The sequence below is a fragment of the Pezoporus flaviventris genome, unplaced genomic scaffold (genome assembly GCF_033815535.1).
Source record: "Pezoporus flaviventris isolate CSIRO_AGI_PZ_B2104156 unplaced genomic scaffold, CSIRO_AGI_Pfla_v1 ptg000031l, whole genome shotgun sequence".
Classification (NCBI taxonomy): Eukaryota; Metazoa; Chordata; class Aves; order Psittaciformes; family Psittacidae; genus Pezoporus; species Pezoporus flaviventris.
The window spans coordinates 52,866,429-52,872,607 of NW_026892579.1; positions in this window are offsets into that span (position 1 = coordinate 52,866,429).

A 6,179-nucleotide genomic window follows, 5' to 3' on the forward strand; every position below is an offset into this window, starting at 1 on the left:
CCCCCATCCATGCTGCTCGTTTGCAGGTGATGGCATGTGGAGAGCAGACCCCTAGGAGCAAAACTACTCCCTCCTGAGTGTTTTTACTCCCTTTTTTCCTGCGTGGGGAGCTGGGAGAAGCTGGAAGCGCAGCGGGATGACCCACGGGATGCTGTGGCTTGGGATGGGGAAGCATTTCCCAGAGCCACAGGGCAGGGTGGGTGTGATGGATGCTTTTCCCCATGACGGTTTGATTTTGATAAGGGCTCCTTTGGGGGAGGGGGGGGGGGGGGGCTGGGGTGGAGGGGCATGGCTTAGGCCGAGGGGTGCTGTCAGGGCCTTGTATGGGGCTTGCAGTGGCAAGACCCCAAAAAACGTTGTGGAGGGGTGTCAGGGGAAATCCCCTTCCCAAGGAGGGCCTGGGAACGGGGTGAAACCTTCTAAGATGCTGTTTTCCCTGCAGATCATGGAGGGATCCTAGAAATCCACATCACACCCAGAGAAGGGCTGGATGGGGGCAATTATGGACAGCGAAACAACTCTTGGGACTGATTGCGGTGTAACTAGCAGATTCCCCCGGCTGAACCCCTCTGCTGGGCTGAATTTAGCAGCACAAGAGATAATCGGCAGATAACGGCTGATACCCGGGAGGACAGCGGGAGACGGGCAGGCGGCCGAGGAGAGGGGGAGAAGCCGGAGGCAGGGTAAGGGGTAAGGATGGAAGTGGGCCGGGAAGAATGGGGTTTAAGGGAGCTCTACATCCCGCTCCCCCCCCCCCCCCCCCCAAACCCAGGGGATAGAGCAGTGGCTGGGTCGTGTGCTTGTAACCAGCCTTGGATGGAGCATTTCCACTGGGCTTTCCAAAGAGGAGCAGGACCCACAGGAGGGGAAAAAGGAGTGAATTTCCCTCCTGCCTTAAAAATAGTAACGGTGATAATAATAATAATGAAAGAATCAACTAAAAAAGAGGGAAAAAAAGGCAAAATTAAGTCTGTTTTGGAGCCCGAGGAGACAATAGGAGGAAGCTTTCAGGGGAGGCCCGTAGGAAGGGGCTCGCCGGGGTCCAGCGAGGGAGAGGAGCAAGGGGACAGAGAAACACTACCCACCTTTGGTGCTGGGGGCACAAGCGGTGGAGGGGGGCAGGCCGTGGGGCAGGACACCCCCTCGCTGCGGGGAAGGCAGAGGACTAGGAGATGGGGGAGTGGTGGGGGGAGCTTAGGGACAGTGGAGCCCTGCTTTCCCCCCACCTTCCTTTGGTTCCCCAGTGAGGCCAGACTCCCCAGTCCCGCTCGCTGACTGGTTTGCCCACATCACGTGGAAATGGGTGGCGATGGGAGGAAAGTGCGGGGGTAACCGGGGGGTGTCTGGTATCTGTTGCACCATCAGCCGGGCGCCAGGTTTCATTGCTGTGCAAGGGAAGGGAAAAAGGGATATAATAATAAAATCAAACCACCACCACGGGCACAGCCCCACGGCCGGCCCCACGCTGCAGGCAAAGTCCAGCCGGGCTGTCCTGCTCCGCACTACCCCTGCACCCAGAGGGACACCCAGGCACAGCCCACACAAGTAAAAAGGGGTATGTTCTGGGGGGCACGGACCCCACCCCCCAGCTCCCCTGTCCCTTTGGATGTAACCTCCTTTCGTGGGGGTATTGCACAGGGTGGGGATTTCCGCAGGATCTTGCCCCAAACCCCTTTATGGCCCAAGCAGAGGTGGCAGCCTCTGTCCCATCCACCCCAACCTGCTGGAGTGTGCTCCCCTAAACTGGACACCCATCTTTTGCTCCCCGCTGCCTCCCTGTTCGCTGAGGTCTAAAAGTTAATGGTGCAGCACAGAGCCAATTCAGGGAATAATGCTCACACCCTTAATTCTTCCTACACTCTGGTTCCGGGATTTCCCTTGGAAATTTGGGGTCCTACCTGAGGTGGGGGATGGTAGCAGCTTTGGGACTGGGAAAGAAAAAAGTCTTTGAGGAATTAAAGATATCCCTATGAAAGAGGTGGAGGGAGCAGGGTTTGTGGGGGGACAAGGAGGGGAAGTGATTTATTTAAGGGGGGGGAATGGACAGTGCAGGGAGTGCTCCGGGGGTGCCCCATCCTCTGCCCCGGAGCTGCACGCAGCCCCCCCATTACTCTGGGGTACCCTCTGTGGGGGGCACAAAGAGTCTGTGACCGGGAAACCCCAAAAAGGGTGCCCCAGCCCGGTATAGAGCTTAAAAATGAGTCTCCACATAAATCAGGGCAGATACAGCAATATAGGCAGGAGGATGGTTAGAAGTACCTATAGAAATAAAGTTACAGGCACATAAATAGGGCATAGAGAAATAAGGGCCACGGTTTGCCTTGTTTGATATTTATATTTTAAGCACACGGGATAAATCTGCATGTAATAATGAGTATGTAGCTTTATACTTACCAAAACAAACACTGCCTATAGATGGGACTTAATGCATGTCTTACATATAAATATATATATACTCCTATACCTAAATATACAGTGTAATTTATACCACGCTGTGTGCGTGTGTATATATAAAAATATGCTTCTGAACACAGAGCTGTCAGTGGGCAGAGAAAGAAGGGAGAATTAAACATATCGATGTTTTTCATTTCTTTCCTTCTCCAAAGCAGCTGTGTATCCAGATGTTCAGGGTTCGGGACATGCATCTCCTTATCCACGCCTTGCAGAATTCTTGCTGATTTCCTCTACTAAATCTTCGTTGAATTCTTACTAAATATCAGCGCTTTCCTTAAAAAAGAAAAGAAGTAAAAATCCAATTAAACCCTATTAAAACCGCCCGAGGAGCTCTACCAGGAGCTGATGATTTCAAGGACCTGCCTTGGGTTTGTCTGTTCTAGGAAAAAACGCGCACACACAGAGAAAAATACCTTGTGGCCATATCCAGCCTCTTTCAATGGGGAAATACTTGCCCTCGGTGCCGAGCATCGCGTCGCTGCCGGTGCGCACGGCCAGAAGGCTACTCCGTGAGGAGCCGAGCCCCAGCCTTAAGCGCCAGCCTAGAGGGAGAGGATGGATTTCGGACACTTTCTATGCCCCCCAAAACCAGATGCAAAGAATGGGACAAGGACAGAGCCCAGCGACAAGGCGGGGGGGAGGGGGTGGTGGTGGGGGGGGTGGTGGAATCTCAGCTCTGCGCTCCGAGGAGCCTTTTTTCCTGCGCTCGCCCGCAAAGTGAAGCGGTCAACGAAATCTGGCTGGAAATAACGGTGCGGAACAAACCTCGGCCTTTCCGCTCTCCCTTCATGTGCCTTCTTCCCCCCCCCAGGAGGAAATAAATCGATACGGTGCCAGTTTGGGGGGTTCGTTTTGTTCGAGTTTTTCCCCCCTCATTGAAGTTAATTCCGTAGCGGTTTTAGAGTTAAAGCTGCGGGTGTTGGTAAATGCACCCGTGAGAGGCAGTGAACAAGAGAAGGAAAAAGAAAAGGAAAAAGAAAAATCTACATTAGGAATTTGGGTGAGGAGAAGGGGTAAGTTGTTTATTTAAAATTTTCTCTTCAGGACTGTGCTGAAAATCAAATTTTTAAAATTTCGCTCAAAACCACCCCAACCAAACAAACGAAAAACCCCCAAGAAAAACAACTAAAAACCAAACCCCCAAACCCCACCAAAAAAAAACCAACAAATGAACAAACCTCCCCAAAAGATTAAAGAATGGAGAAAAGAAAAAAAACTCAGCAAGCAAGAGGGGTTTTAGCAGAGCAAAACACAGCCAAAGGGATCGGTGCAGCCCTCCCGGGGCTTTGTGAGAGGTTTTGGGGGCCGTTCTTGTTTTATTTATCTCATGTGGGGATGGGGTGTGGGGATGAGGGGGGTCCTGGACTTTACGGGCTGCGGGGAGCGAGTAGCCGGTCTCCAGAGCGCTGGTACTCTCGGCTGGGTAGCACGGATCTATGGCTGCCTATCTATGGATGTGTATGTCTCTTGGTGTGTGTATCTATAGGTGCATGGGGGATATGGAGATGCAGCCGGCGGAGTTTGTCCTGCACTGTCTTGTATTAGAGCAGCCAGTGGAATTCGGGAGGCCACGAGGGGATGTCCCAAGCCGAGAGGGACATGGCTTGGCACTCCTGGCTTTTGCGGGTGTCAGACTGGAGGGGCTGGGAGATGGTTTTGGGGGGGTTCAGGCCCCTGCGAGTCCAGAGACATCTCAGGGCAGCCCTGAAGCAGAGCTCACCCACCTCCCCTACCCGCCTTTGGGGTCTGGGGATGGAGGAGAGCGGAAGGGATGCCCATGCCCCCCCCCCAAATCTGGCCGACACAGGGGAAGGGGGTGACCGCCGAGCATCAAACAAACCCCCGTGGAGAGCTGCTGGGGGTGAATCAGTCCTCCAGCCCGCGGGACCGATGCTGGCTCCTCCCAAAGCCCCTGGTTGGACTCGGGGTCCTCACCTTGCACCCCCGGCACCCCTGTCCACGGACACGTGGCCCAAGGAAAGAAACCCCACATAGGAGTGAGGGCATGGGAGGGGGGGCAGCCCCAAACCAAGGGAGTATGTGGGCAGGAAGGTGTCAGAGCAGGAGGGTTGCTCTGCTTTGGCTGCCACCCCCACCCCGACTTACCAAAGTCCCTTCTCACACCTTCAGAGACACTTTCCTAAACATCTGTCACATCTGCTTACAGGACAACAGTGGTCCCAAGATGCACTCCCCACCCTGTTTACAACCTCCTCAAGGCCAGGAGGGTGTCAAAACAGCATCATCGTTCAGCGATGCTCCAGGGGCATTTCTAAATCCATTTTGGCCGCTCCTTCTGCCCCTTAATCTTATGTTACTGCTTTTTCCTTTTATTTTTTTTCCTAATGGCAGTGCAGATAACTTCCCCAAGGACAAAGCTGTGGGATGCAGAGGTGTGTGGAGCAGTGCTCAGTGCTCTGATGCAGCAGGAGGGGAGAGGGGCTGAGTGGTGAGCGTCAGTGCTGGAGTGATTTAGGGAGAATCAGGATCCAAAACCCACCTGGAACTGGGATCTTTAGGGAAACAGGGGCCACAGAATGTGAACACATGCCCTGGGTGTGCCTTTGCATGTGCATGGAAGATCCCTGCTACAGGGGAGAGGTGTCCCAGGGTACAATGAAAATACAGCATGGATCAATGTGCTACACTCCTGTTCAGCTTCACTGCCAAAATCCACCATCCAAATCAGGGTGCATTGCTGCTGGGGTTCCCATTGCCCACTTGCACTGCTGACCACACGTGTGGCTTGATTGCCATCACATCAAAGGATGTAACAGCACTAAAAACGCACATCTGGAGCACACCTTCTGTGAAACCACCTTCCTGGCTGCTGAGTGCCCACGGGTGGCTCAGGCCTATGCACAGCCCCTCATTCTGGAGGCTGTGGCAGTGGTGATGGAAAGCCCCTTCCCATGTGAAAGAGGCTGGAAGCGCCATCTGCACCAGGCAGACAGCTGAGCTGCCTGGGAATGCATGGGCTGGAGCGCGAGCAGTGCAGAACCTCAGTCAGTATTACCACCAATCTATCCACCTGGCCATCTATCCATCTATTCATTTATCCATCCATCTAGCCATATATCCAATATCTATGTGACTTTCTAGTCATTCCTCTGTCTATTTGATTATCTGTGCCTGTTTACTTCACAACATACTTATTTATCAATACATACCTATCCATGGATCTCTGCTTCACTCACTTAGGGTTCAATCTGCCTACAACTGTTTACCGTATGTCCTTCTCTCTCGCTGTACCTTTGTGTGTGGCCGCACTGGCCACATCCCCATGGATGTCTATTATGGGGCTGCCCGTACCCATGTGGGTGTCAGTGCCACCTCAGCTATGGGACCATCTGTGCCCCTCTGCCCATGGGGCTCCCTGCACCCCTTGACCACTGGTGCTTCCTGCTCCCCCCCCCACACCCCCCCCCTCCATGGCTGCTTTGACCCTCTGGTCTGCCTGCCTCCCAGACCCACAGGGCACTTTGTAGCCCTTGACAAGTGATGCTGCTGCTACCCCAGACCCATGGGGCTTCCTGCACGCCCAGTCTGTGGGAATGACTGAAAACCCTGGACTCATGGGGCTGCCTCATGGGAATACCTAAGCCCCAGATCCATGAGACTGCCTGCACACAAGGCTCTCTGCACCCTGACTTACAGGGCTGCCTTTCCCTGGACCCCCCGGCACTGCCTCCACTCGGACCCACAGCACTGCCTGCATCTCAGAC